We start from the raw sequence: 21,717 nt of genomic DNA on the forward strand, positions 1-21,717 counted from the left end.
ACTTCAAGATGATGGCAAAGTCATCCAGCTCTAACAGTGACACTTGAACAGCCACCGAAGCCAACACGAAACTGGGCTGTTCCCACAGGAGGAAGCCCCGCGTGTCTACTGCAACTGCATTTCCTTGCAAGGCAACCTCAGACCCAGGGAGGGTGGGCTAGGCTGGCACATAGAGAACAGCATTGAAAGCTGCATGTGGTCCCAGTATCATCAAGAATCTGCTTTAGCTCCTCATCTTCAATTGCCCCTCCAGGCTTGGGATCAGGATCTGGAACTTCTCAGCAGTCTTCATCCAAAGACTGCCCAAAAAGGTCAACTCAAAAAGGAAGCTTCTTCTAGGGCATTAAGCTACAGACCTTAGCAATTGTTTAAAGGACAGAAATGGACTGTGTAGTTCCAAGTCTTCACGAAGACCCCCAACAGATGCTGGTATCCTCTGTGCTTGTGTTCTGCTGCTTTCAGTGCTTCGGAAGCATTCCCACTTCGGAATTTCAAGTGGCTGAGGGACCAGCATTGTGGTGTAGTGGTAAAGCCAACGTCTGCAGCACTGGCATCCCATATAGGCACCGGTTCATGTCCCAGCTGCTCCACTTCCAATCCAGTTCCCTGCTAATGGCCTGCGAAAAGCAGTGGAAGATGGCACAAGTGTTTGAGCCCCTACCACCCATGTGGGAGACCTGGAGGAAGCTCCTGGTTTTAGCCTGGCCCAGCCCTGGCTGTTGCAGCTATCTGGGGAATGAACCAGTGTCTAGAAGATCTCTCTCTCTCTCTCTCTCTCTCTCTCTCCTCTGTAAGTCTTTCAAATAAATAAATAAATAAATCTTAAAAAGAAGAGGCCGAGCTCACCTGCAGATCCCTGCTGCCTGTCGCCATCGTTGTCCCGCACACTGCCCTAGACCTGCTGCATGTTTTGAGCATTTATAATACCAAGAAGCCTTCCATTTATTTCATTGAACAAAAACAGAAACTCAATGTCCTCTACCCAGAATGGCCCAAGTAACTTTAAAAGCTTTCTCTAAAGGGATAGAGTTGTGGGAAATGAGTAAATAGCTCTGATGGCAGTACTCTGCTCTTTACAAGTTCAAAAATTGGCAATCTGAGTGGCAGAAAGATGGGCTCTAAAGGAACCAGGACACAGCACTGAACAAGTTCCAGAACTTGTAATGGGGACAAGTAATGTGCGGAAGTACTGAAAAATAGCTGGGCATTCCTACCGAATCCACTGAAGAGCAGGGGTCTCCTGGTGTGTGGCATCTGCTGTTGGCCAGGTGTCCCCACAGTGGGTACTGCTCTGGTGTGGCAAGGTTTTCTGTCCCCAGTGCCCTCCATCGGGATCTTAAGAAGCTTTCAAGACTTGCCTCAACATCCTGCCTATTAAAACTGGGGCTCTGGCAGGGCTCTGCCTTACACCTCTGCTAGGACTGGAAACAGTGCAGCATTTCTGAAGGGCATGTTTGCTGTTCCACTCACTCGTGTACCCATCATGGGACAAAAAGCTCCTTCTAGGGGCTGTAGATACTGTTGGGAACAAAGCAAACAAACATCTCTGCCCTGAAGGAGCTGACACTCTAGTATGTGCAGGGACAGGGGTGTGGTGGGAAACAAATTATTCTTGGGGAGAGAAAACAAGTAATTAAAAGCTAATTCGAGCTGACATTGTGCCGTGGTGGGTTTACAATAACGGCATCTCATATGGGCGCCAATTGTGTCCCAGCTGCTCCACTTCTAATCCAGCTCCCTGCGGATGGCCTGGGCAAAGCAGCTGAAGATGGCACAAGTGCTTGGGTCCCTGCCACCTACATGGGAGACCTGGGAGAAGCTCCTGGCTTCCACCTAAGTCAGCACCATCTGTTGCAACCATCTGGGGAGTGAACAAGTGGATGGAAGATATCTCTCCAACTCTCCCTCTCTCTCTCTGTAAATCTGATGTTCAAATATAAACAAATAAATCTTTTTTTGAAAACAATAAACTAATAAGTAGAAGGTTAGAAATTTAATTTAAAAAAACGAATCAGTAGTGGAAACTGAGAATAGAGGTATGTTATAATCTGAGATAAGATGGCAGGGAAGAGCTCATTGATAAGGCAACATTCAACCTAACATTATGGTTAAATGTGTGTAGCTCCACAAAGGAAAACTGAAGCATAACAAAGTGCTGTTTGTGATGATCTTTAGAAGACAGGATTTGGAGCACATTTTTATGTGCTGTGTTCTGCTCATGTGCTTGTGTGTTTTTAACAGGAAACGTTAAGAAGGTTCTCAGACATCCCTGTTTTTTACAACCTCTTCCAGCAATCGTGATGCACAGCCTAGACAGCACACCACTAGACTTAGTGGTGAAGACTGATGCCAGAGAAGGAACTGCACGAACCAGCTGAAAAAGAAGGAGGAGAGAGATCTGGAAAAGCTTCATGGGGAACATGATGGTTAAAGAGAGTTTCAAAAGTTGGATGAGGTGGGTAATTTGGCACAGCAGTTGAGACATGGCCTGGGATGCCTTGGGTCCATATCAAAGTGCCAGGGTTCAAGTCTCAGCTCCACACTCAATTACAGCTTCCCACTCATGTGCACCCTAAGAGGCAGCAGGTGATGGCCCCAGTAGTTGGATAACTCCTAGGCATGTGTGAGACCCAGATTGTATTCCGTCCTCCCAGGTCTCTCTCCCTACCCAATCTCTCAGCCTCATAAATAAATAGATAGATTTTTTTTAAAACTTAGAAAAAATTTCCCCATCTCTCAGCCTCATAAATAGATGGGAAAAATTTTTTTAACTTAGAAAATTTCAAAAATAAAGAAAGGATGGTAAATGTTAACCTATGAGATGGAAAATAGTGAATTTCCATATGATAACAGCATAGCCACTGAAGACAGGGACGGTCAGAGAGCAGGGTAGCGCATATATTGCTGATGTGTTTTCCTAATATGAGAAAATTAAGAGAACAATGTGAAATGATCGGACAAGCTGTTTTCTTCCTATCTTACATTTTAGATTCTCTGATCCAAACCACTGGTGAATCTGGGTATATCTAAATTCAATATTTTAAGATATATTTTAATTTAGATATGTATTGAAATCTTCCTGAAATTTCCACCAGCTGGATTACTAAAGAGTCATAAACAAATACCTCATGGGATTGTGATAAATAAGTGAGGTAGTCTGTGGCAGAAGCCAGCATCAAGCTCAACGAACGCTCAGCTGCCCTCCACTGCCATTATGATGACTGTGAGAAGCTTAAAGGAGAACACACTGTTTGATTTAGACCTTGAAAAGGGAACAGGATGTGGGTAAAGAATAGGTAAAGGATGTGAATAAATGTCAGACACTGAATTTGCTAGGCAGGAGAAATGCACAGCCACAGACATGGGGAATGAGCTCATCGCAAACAAAGGCAGCTCTTCCTCTCATGCAGCACATACCGCCTGGGCTATTGCAGCACAGCGCCGTGTATCCTGGGACTGTGCCCACCTTGCGCATTGCTTTATAGTAGCTCTTAGCACAGCACATCACACAAAAACACGTATAAATATTTGCTGCATGCTCAAAGTGTTTTGACCAGAACTAAAAGCACATTCATTTGAGATGCGACCTCAGGGAGTTTCTGTGACATCAGTGTCATTTTAATAAAGCACAACCAGAGCCATGCTGAGAGGACAAGTTAACCAAGATACGGTCAAGCAATAAAACAAAATGTTACCATGTTCTGGGTTTGTATGGACCAACAACTTATTTATTTGGTTGATTAGAAGTTAATAAATTCTTTAGGATGGAAACATCGCTTTAATGGTAAAATTTTCAATGTTATTTTAGCAAAGTTGGATGGAAATATTTTTAATTATTATTACAATTGTCTGTGGATCTTTAAACATGGAATATGAAACAAAATTGAGCCTTTCATTTGGTGAATCTGTGACGGTCATGAATCATTCAGTTGTGAACAGCCTGCAAGTACCTTTGGCTAATTTAAGCAAACAAATATCTTAAAAGAATGCTTTAGAATAGTCCCCCAAATTAAAAAAAAAATTAGACACCCAATCTGGAAAAGGTCAGAGTTTTAGATGGAAAGAAAGACTGCAGCATCTCATCAGAGTACCACATATGGGTGAATCAGCCCAGCAGCTTGTGTCAACATCCAAATTTTCACAAGAAGAAGACTGGCCTGGCACAGGCCACAGGCTTAACCTTGTCCAGAGAAGAAATACCTCCTCTGGACCCAAGTACTACTTGGGAAGGGCAGTTCACTGAAGGAGAAATCACAGTACTGCTTCCAGAACAGAGCAAAACGAAAGCTAGACATGCAAAAACAAAGAATTCCAACACAAGAATTGGTGATCATTTTGAACATCAATGATAGTACTAAGCTACGATTCTGTGATGCTCTTGGAACCTACTTAACTCTTCAAAGCTACTTTTCTCATTACTTAGAGGACTTCAGACTTCTCTAATTTTTGAGTTTCTATTTTTATAATTCCCTTCATCCACTGGATTTTTATTTATCTTCATTTTATTTGAATGGCAGAGAGAGAGCAAGTTCATTGGCCCGCTAGTTCACTCCTCATATACCTGCAACAGCCAGGAGTGGACCAGATTTGGTCAGAAGCTGAGCACTCAACCCAGGTCTCCCGCTTGGCTCAATTACTTGAGCCACAACCTGCTGTCTCTTAGGATGCACATTTGTAGGAGGAAGCGGGCTTGGAAGCGAAGGCAGGACTCCAACCCAGGCATTCCAACATAGGATGAAGGCTCCCAAACAGCATCTTAACTAGTGTGCCCAAATGGCCGTTCCAGCTTGTTTAAAATGACTGTTTCTTGCCACTCTTAATCTACCTGCCTTTGGCAGTCTCTTTCCATTTTCTCCCTCTACTAAAAGAACCAAGTTTGTTAGATGTGTATTAATGATAGGCTGTAATTGAGAATGAGTCTATGAGTGAAATGCATGTGATAAATATGTAAATTTGGTATCACATACACTGCTTACTCAGTGACTTCTTTTGCTAATACTTAGTTGTTTGGCTAATTAGAGAGTAAGTAGATGAGAAACTTTTTTATATGTGGTATGTCACAAATTTTAAGAACACAATGTTCAAGACGGCACTGTGGCTCAGTGGCTTAAAGCCACAGCCCGCAACACCAACATCCGGAATATGTCCTGGCTGCTCTCCTTCTTTTTTTTTTTTTTTTTTAAATACAGAGTTACAGAGAGAGGTAGATTCAAAGAGAGAGAGAGGTCTTCCATCCGTTGGTTCACTCCCCAAATGACAGCAAGGGCCAGAGCTGAGCTGATCCGAAGCCAGGAACCAGTAACTTCCTCCTGGTCTCCCACATGGGTGCAGGACCTCAAGGACATGGACCATATTCTACTGCTTTCCCAGGACATAGCAGAGAGTTGGATCAGAAGTGGAGCAGCTGGGACTCAAACCGGCTCCCATATGGGATGCCAGCACTGCAGGCCAGTGCTTTAACCCGCTGTGCCACAGCACTGGCCCCCTGCTCCACTTCTGATTCAGCTCCCTGCTAATGCACCTGGGAAAGCAGCAGAAGATAGCCAAAGTCCTTGGGCCCCTATACCCTTGTGGGAGACCCTGAAGAAGCTCCTGGCCTCTGGCTTTGGCCTGGCCCAAAGCCAATTTGATAGGAAGTGAACCAGAGAGTGGAAGATCTCTCCCCCTCTGTCGCTCCTTCTCTGTCTCTGTAATTCTGCCTCCCAAATTAATAAATAAATGTTTTTTTAAAAAGGACACAATGTTCCTGTATATTTTTAAATCCATCTTCACAATATCATTAAAAGGTAGGAAATGATAAATATTTGCTCAATTTTACAAGTATAAAAATATAGTCATGCAGAAAGCTTAAATACATTAATGGAAAAGCTATTGCCAAGCCCCAGCTATCCTGGTTTCTATTATAGAAGTTAGCTAATAGATTCAGTTATGTCAATATCAGGCAATCTACAGAATCATAGGTCAGGGGAAGCTTAAAACTCAAGGGATCATTAGGGAATGAAAGAAGTGTAGGATACTCACAGAAAAGCACAGGGGAAATTCAAAATGAAGCCATGAAACACACATGCAGCCCTGGTAACAGTGCCTACAAATGGGAATACTGACTTCTCTGTTTAATCACTTGGGGATATTGAAATTATGTTTAATTAATTATGTTTATTCGACAAATGACACAAAACTGGAAAGGTCTAATAAAATATTGAATGACAGATCTCTCCTGCACTCTCTGTCTCCTCTCCTCCTCTCTGTCTCTCTCTCTTACAGTCTCCTTCTCTTTTTTCCTTCGCAGCCCCTTCACTCCGGTCTGTAGGGTGTTCCCAATAAACCCTTTCCCTTACTCCGGTGTCCGGTGTGCTTTGCAACGGCTAACATTAAGATATAACATTGGTGCCGTGACTCAGATAGCCTTATATTGGTAATCCAGCATCCTCCACTGCTCTGGGGTCCTGGATTTCTGCTGGTCACAAAGCACACCTCTGGAACTCTTTCCAAGCCACAGAATGGTCTGCAATCTCCATCCACACATCGGCCTTCCAAATTTTGAGGTAAGATGCGGAACGAAAATTCCTCACGGCGACTGCTATTTGAGTGGTGGTCTACTGTTGGATACTCTCGTAAAGGTCGTAGCACTGGACTCTAGCCACCACTCTTACTTCTACTTAAGGCCTTTAGCCTCTACGGACACTGTGTCCAGGCAACAGTGGGTGCGAGTGACGACTCCATCTCTGTTCGCCTCTTTACAGGCTAGGCCCTGGGCTCCAGTGGGCACTTGGGTGACGACCCTGCCTTCTGCTCCCATTCTTCTCTTAGTCAGACTGCCAGGGCTTCAAGGACACTTGCTGTCCACCGATCTGACCTACTGAGTCGCCATGGGAAATTTCTCCCGCATTCCATCTGATTCTCCTCTTGGTTGCCTTTTAAGTAATATGGTCCCTCTCAAATTGGCCCCAGCCCTCAAGCAGAGACACCTAATCTTTCTCTGTAATCGGGTGTGGCCCAAGTATGACCTTGACGGTCAACCGGGATGGCCCCTCCACGGTACCTTTGACCCTGATATCATTCAGGACCTTTAACACTTCTGTGAGCATTTGGGAAAATGGAAGGAAATTCTATATGTTCAAGCCTTTTCCTAATCTTCGAACTGAACTTTCCCTATGTACTTCTTGCTCTCCCGCTCAAGTCCTTCTGGTCTCCAAGATTCGCACTAGGGGGCAGAAGCCTGAGCAAAAAATCCTTTCTTCTGCCCTGATCCTGTCATCCTGCAGATGAACTTCCTTATTGCTCCAATCTACAGGCACCTGCTCAGCCGCCTCCTGAGGCCTCAGCGGCTGAAGTTCCAGCGCCATTATCCCCCTTGTGGCAGCTGTGTCCTCACCTCCCCCTCCTGCTGAATTCCAGGGGGTGGTGTCAACCTCTTCTGTCCTATCTGAAGCCCCTTGCTCAACTATTTCTCAAAGCCATTCTCTGCCCACGTGTACTTCCTCCGTAGCTCCTACCCCCATTCTCATGATATCTCCCCCTCCCACCTTAGAACCAGTCCTGGCCCAAAGTCTACTATCTCTGGGAATAGCAGTCTCCATGGTCTCCAACTGGTCTTTTGTCCCTCTCTTGTCCCAGTCTTACCATAAGAATAGCAAGGGAATGGTAGTCCCATCCTTTGGGCTCCCTGCTTATTGAGAAACAAATTAGGTATCCCACCATTCTGATGGCTCTTTTGTTTTATCATGAGCAAGCCAGACAGAAAAATCAGATTTCCTGTGTGGACCTGGCTCACTGTAATTTTTCTTTAAATCTAGGAATACCACTACCTTTGAAACTATTGCTTTGTAAAATGCTGAATTTCTTTTGCAATTTATTTTAACAGGTTTCTGGGTAATCAGTACTCAATGAAACAGCAATGGGTAATTAGTACTTGTCTTAGATGAATGCAATTTTAATTTTAATTAAATTCAGATATATGAGATATCAGCATCTTAAGTCATTTAGGTGTAACTGCTAATTTAAATTGGGTAAAACTTTTGTATACTCAACATGTTATATTCTATAAAAAAACTATTCGGATTAGTTTACAAACTGTCTATGAAAATAGTTCAACACTGTTTAAAGTAACTCAGGCTAAAACTTGATGCATTACCTTAATCTTAATTTGAAGATTTTTAACAGCTTATCTCAAAATGTAAATCAAGGACATTGGCAGATGGAAAACATCACAAATATACTCATCTGTTTCTCTTTGACATAAAATTAAGATCTGATTCTCTGTTAAAGCAATGTGTTAAAGTAATTATTATATTCTCTTGATGTCTGTTAAATTCTAATTGTTTAAAAACAGCTGAAATTTTTATTAAGAGCTATAATTTATTTAAATATGTGCTTATTTTCAGACATTTAAATAATTACCTTGTAACAATGATCCAATTTGGTCTATATTATGTTATGATGTTAAAGAATCTTACTTCAACCAGATATTTTGGATTTTGAGCCTTCTTGATATTCTTGACAGGCATTCAAAAAATCAAAAATCAAAGTTTCAAAGAATTTGGACTCTGAAATTTCCAGTAAATTTTTGACTTTGGTTTTTCCAGTTCGGGCTATTTGGACTATATTAGAAGTACTGTCAAGATGTGAAGTGGTGCTAAATTTTAAGTTTCTATAATATAAAATGGCACTAATACAAATGTCTGAGAATTAAAAAGTCTAATAATCTTGTGTTACTAGACATAATGGTTATCTTAATGAGAAAGCCCCAGAGGCCTAAAAGAGTTACATGCTTTGTAAAATCCTGCTTTCAGAAATACTGTGTGCAGTAAGCAAGTGCCTCTTGTTGGTTAATGAATTTATAATTTTAAATGTGGCAACTTAAAGTCTTTTGTCATCCACAGTTTGGTATATCAGATTTGTTGCTCATAAAACTAAAGCATTGTTGGTTCTGTGTTTAGCTGTCTTCCTATAGGTTTGATGAACTTTTTCCAGCCACTTGTATTGTATTCAGTACTTTGGGATGACTCTGTAAACAGATGAAGCCAATAATATATTAAAGGTACCAACTGTGAGAACGTATGGTTAGCTGAGGTTACTAAAACAAAAGTAATTCAAATCAATTGGTAATTTACAAACAGGAGTTAGATTTTTAAAAAAGCTATTAAAACTGTTTTATTGTTCTATCTATTATGTTGTGTGTGTATACATATTATATGTCTACATGGGAAAATTTACTAAGAATTTTATTTTAATTGGCTTATAGATAAGATTGTCCATAAATTTAAACAGCTAAAATAATTCAAAGATACATTTTAATTCGTGTGACCTGAATATCTGTATCATATGTTTTAAATGTGTTGGTAGAAAAAACTAGAAACATTTTATATGCTTGTGCTGAAATTTGCTGGTTAAACAAGCTACATCATATTAGATATTTAAGAAATGTTTCCAAATATATGTATTCTTAAAATTTATAGAAGGCATTGGACATCAGGCATGATGATTGGACATTAGGCATCAGAAGCAATGGGTGGCAGGCCTGTTAATGGCTGCTCTGTACAGTGATCTGCCCTCAAGGAGACCCAACAGGCCAGTCCATTGCAGCGGCTTTCAATGTGGTAAGCCTGGGCTTCAGCAGAAGTCAGCTTGTGAAGAGCCCTGGCAGCTCTGCCAAGAGTTGGATCAGTGGAAATGGAACTGCCCTGGAGTCGAAGGACACCCAGGTCAGAGCCACAGATCTTATTGGCTCTAAGCTGAAAAGCCCTTCACTCAGCCCAGCTTTCAAAGTGACCACTGCAACTGAGGAAATGGCCAAGTAGGGTCAGTAACATTGCAGGCAGAGCTGTATATTTCCTGTTGGAGTTGCCACCTGCCTTTACCTGGCCAGCTCTCCTCCCTGGCCAGCTAGGTAATGGAAGTCAACAGGGTGCCTTCCCCAAGGAGGTTCACACCTCCCTTAGGATGTACCCTATGTAAAGAGATAGGTCTGGGCCTCTTAATTTACAAGGCCTAAAGCCCACCAGATTATTATCGAGCCCCTTCTGTCAGGTTCTATTTGCCTCTCAATCAGAAAACTTATGTAGCTTAGACAGAACCTTTCTTAGCTCCTCTAATAATGACTCTGTCCTTTGTTCTAGACCCTGTCTAGCCTGCTTGGGTTTCATTCCTTTGTAATCATAACCTCTACATCACCACCAATGGCTCTACTCCCAACCTGCCCAACCTGTGTGTACTAATGGTCCTCTCCCCCACTTAATGTTGTATGATTGTTCAAAATTTCTCTACAGACAAACCCCACTACCTGTAAAAGTTAAGTGGCTTTTTTCCCAGTCTTGGTTGGAATCAGTTTAAGCCACATCCATCAAACTGTCCCCACAAGGGTCCAAAGACCCCCTCCATTTCCTCTCTATAAAATCCTCTTATTACCTGGTTAATGCTACTCTTAGGATCATTGGTTACTATTCTCACCCTGTCTTCTATACTGCAGTGTCTAAGTGTTTATAGCAGGTGATAATGGAACAAACGAAGGCCTTCAGCAATCAGGTGGTCAACCAAATGCTGCTACGGGAATATACTCCCCAACCAGGAGACAGCAGCTTGAGACATCGCCCCATGTCAGCAGGAAGTAGCTCTAAAGACAGATCATCGTCCCTCTACCCCTCCTGGACTTTTGGGACTAATGTAACCCCATACAAATCCTGCTTTATAAAAAAAACAAAAGGGGGGAATGTTAGGAAACTGGCACAGTTTTAGCCAGGTGGCCACATGGCCCAGCTACCTGAGCCAGGCTCCACCCCCATCCTAATGGGATTCGCTGCTCCTGCTTCCCTGCCTGCCCTCAGGCAGAGTTTTAAAAGGGCCTGTTCCTGAACACGTGCTCTCTTGGCCCTTCTCTCCTGCACTCTCTTGTCTCCTCTCCTCCTCTCTGTCTCTCTCTCTTACAGTCTCCTTCTCTTTTTCCTTCGCCGCCCCTTCACTCCAGTCTGTAGGGTGTTCCCAATAAACCCTTTCCCTTAAAAAAAAAAATATTGAATGACAGAACCAAGAATTCTGGCTGGAATTATTGCCTGAAATTTAGCCATAATAAAATTTTGCACAGATTTTTAAATTTCTTAATTTTTATATAAAATTCAAATTTATGAACACAGAATATAGGGAAATCTGGATAACTGTCATACTTGTTTTAGTTTAGTTTACTGCAAATAAAGAAATAATAATACCATTTATTAAACACAGGGCCAGACATCATACTAAGCACTCTATGTTTTTTGAAGATTTTCTTTCTTTATTTATTTGAGAGATAGAGTTACAGACAGTGAGATGGAGAGAAAGTTCTTCCATCTACTGGTTCACTCCTCAGATGGCCACAACTACCAGAGCTGGGCCAATCTGAAGCCAGGAGCCAGGAGCTTCTTCCAGGTCTCCTACATGGTTGCAGGGGCCCAAGGACTTGGGCCATCTTCTACTGCTTTCCCAGGCCATAGCAGAGAGTGGGATCAGAAGAGGAGCAGCTGGAACTAGAACCAGCACCAACATGGGATGCCGGGGCCACAGGCATAACCTACTGTGCCATAGCGCCAGCCTCACTAAACATTCTAAATGCATTGTGTTAATTCTCACAATTCTAAAAAATTTGTACATCATCAACACCATCTTCCTTATGCTATAGATGAGAAAACTGATAATTTGAGAATAGGAATGCCTGGATTGTGATAGCTAGTCAATGCTGAAACTAGGGGTAAAGTCAACCTAACTTCATATATTAATCAATAGGCTGCTGTAATTGTTTAGAAGCAAATGCTATTAACAGAAGACTCGAGACTCTTGGCAACACTCACATTGCAATCTCAGCTCCACTTCCTATTCAATCTTCCTTCTTATGCACACCCTGGGAGGCGGCAGATGGTGGCTGAAATAGCTGGGTCCCTGTCACCCACAGAGGAGATTTGGATTGAGTTCTGTGCAGCTGGTTTCAGTCTGGCACAACCGTAGCTGTTGTAGACATTTGGGAAATGAACGAGCAAATGGAACATCTTTGTCTAAATATCTCTCTCTCTCAAATAAAATTAAATAAATAAGCAAACAATTTTCAGACAGATAAAAATTAATTCTCTAAAAAAGAAATAAAAGAATATGTCATCTTTACTTACAGCCAGAGCTAAATGACCCAGAGGAATCAGGGTAGTTGGATGGGAAAAAGTGAAGGGACAAACACTGCATGCTAACGTCCTTGGCCACTCCACTCTCTCTTGCAAATGACAGCCCTGTTTATTAATTCCAGCATCTGGCCTGAGCTGCTCTGTTTTACTACCTCACGCTGACACGTCTTTGGTGAATGATTTTCTCCCTTGTTTTTTTTTTAAAGAAAGATTGATCATGCCTCATATTTACATGATGTTCTGGAGACCTGAGTTGCTCTTTGCTTTAGCTTTTGAAACAGATTTTAGCGTCGTGTATTTATTTACAAAGGCAGGGAGCGGGGAGTTGTGCTGTGTTACCAACATTTGGAGATTCTTCTGGAAGGATGAAAGAGTAATTGCAAACGAACCTCAAGCTTCACGGAAGTATTTGGTGCATTCTGTTTGTAGAGGGATGAAATCTGATTCTCTGAGCTTCTCCTCTTGACACATTTCTGCTCAGACAGGTAAAATTATGAGATTTTTCTAATTTCACAGGATGCTACATTTGTATTACAGCCTTTGTAAGATTTTCTTTTCTTTTTTTTTTTTTTTTTTTTTTGCTTTCAAACTTTTATTTAATGAATATAAATTTCCAAAGTACAGCTTATGGATTACAATGGCTTCCCCCCCATAACGTCCCTCCCACCCGCAACCCTCCCCCTTTCCCACTCCCTCTCCCCTTCCATTCACATCAAGATTCATTTTCAATTCTCTTTATATACAGAAGATCAGTTTAGCATACATTAAGTAAAGATTTCAACAGTTTGCTCCCACACAGAAACATAAAGTGAAAAATACTGTTTGAGTACTAGTTATAGCATTAAATCTCAATGTACAGCACACTAAGGACAAAGATCCTACATGCCTTTGTAAGAGTTTCACAACATGCAATGTATGAAAGTCAAAGTGTGCTCTGTGCCCCCTGCCACTCTTCAGGCCTATACCCACCTCTCCTAACCCCTGACCAGGCCGTTTTCTGCTCAGCCTTTAGGTCTTTGCTTAAAGATGTCACTTCTTCAAACCTATCCTGACTACCTTGCAGTCTGCATTAGATCCCTCTGTTCTACCATTTTCCTTCTTCATCTCAAAATGTGTAGTTTTGTGTTTACCTATGTGGTTATAAATTTGCTTCTAACTAAAGTATAAAATTACAGTTTTATATTGTTTTCCTAACAATATAACCGAATGCAGGATTTGGCACATGGTAAGTGCTCAATAAGTATTTGCTGAATGAATTAGCGCTGTCTAACTTTTTAGGTCATTAAATCAGAGAAAAAAATTCAATTAGGGGCGGCAACGTGGTGTAGCAGGTAGAGTCGCTGCCTGCGGTGCTGGCATCCCATATGGGCACCAGTTCGAGTCCTGGCTTCTCCACTTCTGTTCCAGTGCTCTGCTATGGCCTGAGAAAGCAGCAGAAGATGGCACAGGTACTTGGGCCCCTGCACTCACATGGGAGACCCAGAAGAAGCTTCTGGTTCTTGGCTTTGGATCAGCACAGTTCCAGCCTTTGCAGCCATCTGAGGAGTAAACCAGCAGAGGGAAGACCTCTCTTTCTCCCTCTCTCTCTCTCTCTCTCCCTCTATTCTCTGTAACTCTTCCTTTCAAATAAATAAATAAATCTTTAAAAAAAAGAATTCAAGTTAAATTCCTAATATGTTACATCACCTCTACAAGCAAAAAGTTAAAAAAATATTCAACTAAGTCCCTCACTTCAGCTTTTTTTTTTTTTCATCTTTGGTCCTCATCTCTTTAAAAGCATGGCATATAGAATTTTGTTTGTGAGTAGATCCTTCTTGAAAAAATGATTCTCTGTTTGTCCATCAAAGATTCAGTCAAAGGTCTTTTGGGAAAACAGGTCAATCAGATCTTTTCTTTTTTTTTTTTTTTTTTTTTTACTGGCCACGTGGACAAAAGCATTCAAGCACAAAGGTCATGAACAACACAAACATTGTAAAGGCACAAGACCTGCCACTGATTCATTGCCGCATTCTCGAATATTTCACAGGACTACACTGTTGTCAAGATGATGTTTTGGGAAAAAGTAAAAATTTAACTAGAAAATGTGGATAACATTTCCAATCATTTGCCTTACAGATTTGCTTTTGTTTTTTTCCATATCTGGATGGTAAAACCTATCACTGTACAGTTATGAAGACAGGGATCAATCCCACGGTGTTCTCCATCTTACTCCTGGTGGCCAGCCCAGAAAATGTTCTCATTCTCAAGAAACAATTATGGAGCAAATAAATGCATCCTACCCTAAGTCTGCTTCTCCTTATGTGGAGGCAAATTAGGAATGATGAAATCAGCAAGGGAAGTTTCATTATAAAATATGCCTGCATTACTTGTTTATCGACCACCATGAGTGTTGTTCCTTACTGTCACTAATAAGGACACCTTTTGGAGTTCCTCTGTAGGAACCACGCTGCCATCAAATGACTATCTGCTTTATTCACTGTACTTGACTTCAAATAATCCTTGACTTCAAATAATCCATTTATTATAAAATATTTTAGGCATTTTTGAAATCAGATAGAACTGCCCCACCATGCCAATTATTGGATAGAGAAAACACTCATTTGGATACTGGGAATATTCATTGTTTATCTTTCATATAAATTTTAATTCTTATCATATATACATAAGAGATTTTAATTATAAATCTTATCAGCAAAGTCACAAACAACACTGGATTATCAGTAGTACATCATCACTACTATATCCCTTAAATTCCAATGTCCCTTTGCTTATTTGGGAAGGCAGCAGGGATTGGGAAGGGGCCCGCTAGACATTTACACTATTCATTTACAATTCTGTCAAGGATACTAATAGCTGCTACTATTAATAAATGCTCTTTCATATAATATATAACTATAAGTTTTCATATATAAAATGCTCTCAGCTGCCCTCATTGGCAGAACTAGAACCAACAGATGGGAGTCAGAAAAGTACTAACTTCAACTCACTGTTAGTAAAGAAGAGCCAACAAATAATAAAATCCTACTTAAAATGTGTGGCTGCCAATTTCTTGGCCTCTGATTTTTGTGCATTTACCAGAGGGGCTTACTGTAAATCCTGAGGTGATATTTGATCTCCTTGGAGATGGTGGTGGACAAGGAGTCATTTTTCCAGCCTCTCTTGAGGTATTAAAATGCCAACATTAGCACAGTGACATTTTGAAGTACAGTGCTATTGTTTAGGGAGGAGTATGCTCAACTAGTAGCCCAGTGGGATTGGAGAGTTTCAAATAAAAACCACAGACTAGAATTTAAGGCGAAGGATGCCAGTGTGCCTAAGGAAAGAGAACCAGGCATAAAGGGGGAAATTTCCTCCCAGAATAACCCTTCTCATTGTGTTGGCCGTATGTCTCGCTTTAAAAGGTTTCCTGTTGACGCTGGCTTTATCTCAGGTCAAATATCACAGCTGTGTGCAGTGTGCATATATCGCACCTGGGTTTCTCCATTTCGGCAGCTCTGGATCGGTCCAATAATCCTTGGAGAGTGAAGAGGCACTGAGGGAGGAAGGAGAATGAGGATAGCTACAGTGTTTGCTGATTGCTGTAAAGATGGGGTGCCCCTGGGAACTCTTCTTACTATGCCCAGACAGGTAAGCTTAACCCAGCTAGAAAAATTATGTATGTATATCACACCCACCCACCCACCCACACACACTGTTACCTATTATACTACTGATCATTCACCAGAAAACATTCATTCTAACTTGACCCAATGCATTAATATACTTAACTAATTTAGTCTGCCATGCTCTTTCTGGAAAGAAAGCTTAGGTGTAAATGTCAAATGTCTCACTGCAACTTGTGATTCCTGCCCTATGTTCCTTCAAGAGAAGCTGATTGGTCATCTGTTGCCAACAGCATAAACTCCAAATTCCCAGGCCCATCTTAATCTGGCTCCACCTAACTTTCTAGCCCAGTAACCATTCCTCTCCATGAACCCTTACCCCAATTACCCAGTCCCCCAAACAACCAGGTGACGTTCTAATCCGTGGCCTTTGCTCATGCCTCTCATCACTGCCACCTTCCAGCTCTGCTCTACACTGTTCCAAACGTCCAGGGACAGCCTCAGGCACTTATTCTCAGTTCGGGTGTGTATAATGGCAACAAAAACTTCCTAAACTGTTACCAATGTTCAAAAAATAGAATTTCCATTATTTTAACCATTGGTTTGACAAAGATATAAAACAAGTTTTACAAGACTATATTTGCTGCAATACTGATACACAAGCATTTCTTTTTTTAATTTTCTTTTTAATTTTAGCTCCCACATACAAGGGAGAACATGCTGTATTTGTCTTTCTGTGTCCAGCTTATTTCGCCCAACATGAAGTCCTTCACTTGCATCCATTTGATGCAAATGGTAGAATTTCATTCTCTTGTGTAGCTGAATAATATTCCATTGTGTATATTCACATTTTCTTTATTCATCTGATGATGGACACTATGGGTGATTCCATATTTTGGCTATTGTGAACAGTGCTGCTGTAAACTTGGTGGTGCAGGTACCTCTTTGATACATTGTGTTCAAGTCTTTTGAGTATACACCAAGTACTGGGATTGCTGGGTAACATGCAAGTCTATTTCTAGTTTTTTAAGAGACTTCCTTACTGTTCTCCACAGTAGCTGCACTACTTTACATTCCCACCAACCGCGGGTAACAGTTCCTCATTCTCTACATCCTTGCCAGCGTGCGTTACTCTTTCTTTTGGATAACAACCATTCTGATAGGGATGAGGTGATATCTCATTATACGTTTGATTTGCATTTCTCTGATAGCTAGTGATGTGGTGCATCTTTTCATATATTTCTTGGTTGTTTGTATTTCTTGAGTGTTGTCTATTGTGGTCTTGTGCCCATTTCCTCACTGAATCAGTATGGGTTTGTTGTTGTTGTTCTGGTAAATTTTTTGATTTTCTGATATTTTGGATGTTAATCCTTTGCCAGATAATTAGCTTGTAAATGTGTTTTCCTATTCTGCTGGATGTTTCTCACTCTACTGTTGTCTCCCTTGCTCTGCAGAAGCTTCTGAGTTTTGTATAATCCAATTTGTCTAGTTTTGCTTTTGCTGCCTGTACTTTGGGGGTCTTATCCAAGAAGTCATCACTTACATCAATATATTAAAGGGTTTCCCCTACTTTTTCTTCCAGCAACTTCACAGTCTCGGGTCTTAAATTTAGAGCTTTAATCCAACTTGGGTTGATTTTTGTATATGGTGAGAGGTAGGGATCTAATTACATTCTTCTACATATATACATCAGTTTTCCCAACACCATTTATTGAAGAGATTATCCATCACCAATGTATGATCTGGGCACTTTTGTCAAAAATCAGTTAGTTGTATGTATGTTGATTAGTTTGTGAGCTCTCTACTCTGTTCCATTGATCTCTATGTCAGTTTTTATTCCAATACCATTCTTTTTCAATTGCTATAGCTTTGCAGTATGCTTTGAAGTCAGGTACTGTAATGACTCTAGTTTGATATCTTTTTTTCTCAGGATTGCTTTGGCTATTCTGGGTCTTTTGTGATTCCATATGAATTGTAGGACTGTTTTTTCTAATTCTGTGAAGAATGTCATTAGTATTTTGATAGGGATTGCATTTAATCTGTAGATTGCTTTAGGCAGTATAGACATATTAAGGATAGTAAGCCTTCCAATCCGTGAACAAGAAGTATCCTTCCATTTTTTGTGTCCTTGATGATTTATTTCATCAATGCTTTATACTTTCATCAAAATTTCTAACTTCTGAAAAGTTGACATGAATGTCTCTACAGAGGACAACAGAGAAGTTCTAGAAAAATTGCACCTGCTGTACTTCTTTTAATTGATTGAAATCCCAAGAGCAGAGGAACATAAGCAATTCATTCTGCCTATCTCCTGATGATCATGTAGTTGTTTTAAGACTCCAGCCCGGGCCAGCACCATGGCTCACTTGGTTAATCCTCCGCCTGCGGCACCGGCATCCCATATGGGCTCCGGGTTCTAGTCTGGGTTGCTCCTCTTCCAGTCCAGCTCTGTGCTGTGGCCCGGGAGGGCAGTGGAGGATGGCCCAAGTGCTTGGGCCCCTGCACCCACATGGGAGACCAAGAGAGGCACCTGACTCCTGGCGTCAGATAGGTGCAGCGCCAGCCGTAGCGGCCATTTGGGGGGTGAACCAACGGAAGGAAGACCTTTCTCTCTGTCTCTCTCCCATGTCTAACTCTATCTGTCAAAAAATAAAAAATAAATTAAAAAGACTCCAGCCCTCAAGGTCCAGGTCCTTATAAATATTGAGTAGAACAGAAACATAGAATGAAACTTTAAAAAATAGAGTGACGTTGCAGAAAATGGGCAAGGGAAAACGGTGGGAATAATCCTAATATATGAGCTATAATATTTTATACAGGAAGAGAAAAAAGAGGAGACTTAGATAGAATTCCTCTCATTGCTTGACCAAGTGGTTACTGGGCCATTGTTCTCCAGTCTGCCTCTGTGGTGGCTCTGTCTACTTAACTGTCCATATCCCTGAGTAGACTATAAGCTCCTTTCAGTGAGGGCTGTGTATTTGTCCCATGACCCCCAGAGAATATTCCAATTACTGTTTTCTTAAATTATTGTCCAAGATTGATATACTGATAGTTGTGAAGTGACCTGCTACATTATAAGTCAATTTCCCTTCCTTTTGTAATTAGAAGTGATCCCCCCCGGCCGGCGCCGCGGCTCACTAGGCTAATCCTCCACCTTGCAGCGCCGGCACACCGGGTTCTAGTCCCGGTCAGGGCGCCGGATTCTGTCCCGGTTGCCCCTCTTCCAGGCCAGCTCTCTGCTGTGGCCAGGGAGTGTAGTGGAGGATGGCCCAAGTCCTTGGGGCCTGCACCCCATGGGAGACCAGGAGAAGCACCTGGCTCCTGCCTTCGGATCAGCGCAGTGCACTGGCCGCAGAGGTCATTGGAGGGTGAACCAACGGCAAAGGAAGACCTTTATCTCTGTCTCTCTCTCTCTCTCACTGTCCACTCTGCCTGTCAAAAAAAAAAAAAAAGTCCATAAAAAGATTCTCAACATTATCATTCATAAATCATTAGGGAAATACATATTAAAACCACCAGGAAATATGACTATGTCCCTGTTGTGATGGCTTATATTTAAAAGCTGGCAATTCTATGCACTCTTGAAATTGCAGAACTGAGGTTTATCCCCAGAAAGATTAAAATTAAGCAAAGAAATATTGAAAAGAATCAAGTCCATAATATTTATGGTTCTGTATCAAATATGCTTCTTTGATACTTTGTGTCGTTAAAATGTTGCATTTTGCCTGTTAAAGAGTTACAGGTTAATTTGTTTTATTTTTATTTTTTTTTTTTATTTTTTATTTTTTTGACAGGCAGAGTGGACAGTGAGAGAGAGAAACAGAGAGAAAGGTCTTCCTTTGCCATTGGTTCACCCTCCAACGGCCGCCGCGGCCGGCGCAGCGCGCTGATCCGATGGCAGGAGCCAGGTGCTTCTCCTGGTCTCCCATGGGGTGCAGGCCCCAAGGACTTGGGCCATCCTCCACTACACTCCCTGGCCACAGCAGAGAGCTGGCCTGGAAGAGGGGCAACTGGGACAGAATCCGGCGCCCCAACCAGGACTAGAACCCGGTGTGCTGGCGCCGCAAGGCGGAGGATTAGCCTAGTGAGCCGCGGCGCCAGCCAGTTACAGGTTAGTTTGAAACAGTGAGCAATTGATGAAGTCTTCTATTTTATTAAAAATTATTTATTTATTTACTTACTTACTTATTTGAAAGGCAGAGAGAGAGGGAGAGGGAAAAAAGAGAGAAAGAAGGAGACAGAGAGAGAGATGCTCTGTCCTGTGCTGGACTCCTCAACAGGTTACAACAGCTAGATCTGAGCCAAGCCAAAGCCAGGAGCCATGAAATCCATCCTGGTCTCCCACACGGTGGCAAAGACCCAAGTATTTAGACCATCTTCCACTGCCTTCCCAAGAATATTAGCAGGAAGTTGGATCAGAAACAGGGTAAATGGGACTCTAACCAGCACTCTGATATGGGATAAAATGTTTGCCCAAGGTGGCTTAATGTGCTGCACCACATCAACTCTGAAATGTTCTATTTGTAAGTTGAAATTTCCTTAAGCTTATTTGCAAGAATGTAACATTTAAAAAATCCATAAATTCAGTATCTTTATAACTAAAGTTGCTTATTTTAAAAAAGATTTATTTATTTATTTATTTGAGAATCAGAGTTACAGAGAGAGAGAAAGGTTTTCCACCCACTGGTTCATTCCCCAAATGGCCTCAGTGGATGGAGTTGGGCTGATCCGAAGCCAGGAGCCAGGAGCTTCTTCCAGGTCACCCATGTGGGTGCAGGAATCCAAGCACTTGGGCCATCTTCCACTGCCTTCCAAGACTACTAGCAGACAGCAGCATCAGAAGAGGAGCAGCCAGGACACCATTCAGTGCCCATATGGGATGCCAGCACCACAGGCAGAGACTTAACCTATTATACCACAGCACAGGCCCAGATCTTTACTTAAAACTGCTAATATATTTAAAGATTTGTGGCTAAAGAAAACTCTAGAATTTACGTAATCACTGAAAGCTCCACGGGGTGGGGAAATGTATTCATTGATCTTGGGAATGAGCTTACCCACAGATCCATTCATATTTTCACGTTAAAAGACTTTAAGGAGGAAGATAAAATTACAGCTAGTGCCCAGGGATATTTTTTTTGACAGATAGAATTAGACAGTGAGTGAGAGAGAGACAGAAAGGTCTTCCTTCCATTGGTTCACCCCCCGAAATGGCCACAATGGCTGGAACTACACCCATCCGAAGCCAGGAGCCAGGTGCTTCCTCCTGGTCTCCCATGCAGGTGCAGGAGCCCAAGCATGTGGACCATCCTCCACTGCTTTCCTGGGCCACAGCAGAGAGCTGGACTGGAAGAGGAGCAGCCAGGACTAGAACCCAGCACCCATATGGGATGCTGGCACCGTAGGCAGAGGATTAACCAAGTGAGTCACGGCGCTGGCCCCAGCCCAGGGATATCTTAATCACACTGCCACTTGGGTACATCCCTAAAAGTAAGATTTCTGAGTTGCATGGTCAGTGTGGGATTAACTGTATTTTAGACTGCCACTTTGTTTTCCAATGTGGCTTGGCCTTTTATGTCTGCCACCCTCACCCCAACACACACACACACACCCCGCCTCCAGCAAATGACAAAGGAAGATGATACTTCCCAGAAACTCTGCCCCCCATGCCATACATTCACCTGTCGAAGCAAATGATATTCCTTTTGCAAAAAAAGCCATAATGTATAGTCGTCCTTCATTAAATCATTTGGTTTTGATTTTGTCCAAAAATGCATTAAACAAGCCAGAAGCAGCATTTCTAACTTCTGTGCTTGGTAAAGGACTTTTTGGCTTGTGTTGTCTGTAAGGAGGGTAATTTATACCCAGTCTTTACCCATAGGTAATAGGTACCACAGATGTGTCTGAGGTAATCCCAATTCCCATGCATTGTCCCTGTGTTGGGAATGACACCTACTTCCATACTCAAGTGTCCC

The 21,717-nt window shown here is 41.9% G+C and overlaps 1 protein-coding gene across 4 annotated transcripts in view; it reads right to left on the reverse strand.

Moving 5' to 3' along the window:
• LEPR (leptin receptor) overlaps positions 1-12,262 on the reverse strand; it is a 213,706-nt gene extending 201,444 nt beyond the window's left edge. For 2 of the 4 annotated variants that reach the window (XM_070078338.1, XM_070078336.1), the window contains exon 1: positions 12,132-12,262. The gene's annotated coding sequence lies outside the window, so the exon portion shown is untranslated. The remainder of the gene's footprint in view (positions 1-12,131) is intronic. The other 2 variants (XM_070078335.1, XM_070078337.1) reach the window with 2 other exon arrangements.
• Positions 12,263-21,717: the final 9,455 nt, after the last annotated feature.

This window comes from Oryctolagus cuniculus, chromosome 7 (genome assembly GCF_964237555.1).
Source record: "Oryctolagus cuniculus chromosome 7, mOryCun1.1, whole genome shotgun sequence".
Taxonomy (NCBI): domain Eukaryota; kingdom Metazoa; phylum Chordata; class Mammalia; order Lagomorpha; family Leporidae; genus Oryctolagus; species Oryctolagus cuniculus.